Below are 1,013 nucleotides of genomic sequence, written 5' to 3' on the forward strand. Positions count from 1 at the left end.
AGACCAAAGAGGAGCTATATGGATGCAGTTAGAGAGGACATGGAGGTAGTTGGAGTGAGGACAGAGTGAGATGGAGGAGGATGACTCGCTGTGATGACTCCTGGAAGGAAACAGCTGAACGGAAAACTTCTCAACAGAGTGTTAGCTTGTCGGTAGATTTTAGAAACAAGACAGATAAGGGTCCAGCTTTGCCTTTAAGAAAATTAACTCAACGATTGCCTGTAAGAAATCCTTGGAGCTGGAGTCCAAACAAGATCCCATTGCCTTTCAGTGAATAACTTTACTTTGAAAAAAATGTTGGGGTGATGTATCAGAGTACACTCAGAAACATTTTTTAGGTATATATTGTTTTTGCCTTTGTGTTATTATGTGAAAGGGACTGTGACAGAGAGTGACGATGACAGGCAGCAGAGTAAAGAAGATGAAATGTCTGTCTCCTGAATATTTTTGATTTTAAACTAAACTCTGAGGTCAGTGAGTACACTTCAAAGAGGATTATATCATACATAAAATTATAGTTTTTAGCACCATATCCCAAATAAAGCCAAGAAGCTGCAAATTATTACCGTATTTTTTGGACTATAAGGCGCACTGGATTATAAGGTGCATTAAGTGAAACAAAACAGTCAGATAAGTCCAACTTTATTCAACTCGTTCACAATAACTCTCAACATTGTTCAGTTGTATCACATAAAATTGGTTCGAGGCAGTGGTGTAGTCTACATTTTTGTAGTGGGTATACTGTGCTTGGAAACCAAAGTACACTGGTTAGTAGAATGTAATCGTCAATTCATTTTGATTTTTTAAACATATTGAACATTTCCAAATTTCTCTGATGCTTATGTTTGAATAAATGAACAACAAACTCTGTACAACAGTTGGCTTTGTATTAAAAAGTTGTTATAGAATTTATAAAACAGTATCAAAGCAAAGCGCTGCATATTGATAGATTGTTACAGAAGTGTTTAGCTGCCATTATCAATGAGACATGGCTAATGAGATGTCATGTATCA

The 1,013-nt window shown here is 36.2% G+C and overlaps 1 protein-coding gene across 1 annotated transcript in view; it reads left to right on the plus strand.

Annotated features, from left to right (window-relative positions):
- Positions 1-1,013, plus strand: part of slc45a2 (solute carrier family 45 member 2) — a 44,703-nt gene that overhangs the window by 1,040 nt on the left and 42,650 nt on the right. The window lies entirely within an intron of this gene.

This window comes from Nematolebias whitei, chromosome 18 (assembly GCF_014905685.2).
Source record: "Nematolebias whitei isolate Nwh7 chromosome 18, NemWhi1, whole genome shotgun sequence".
NCBI lineage: Eukaryota > Metazoa > Chordata > Actinopteri > Cyprinodontiformes > Rivulidae > Nematolebias > Nematolebias whitei.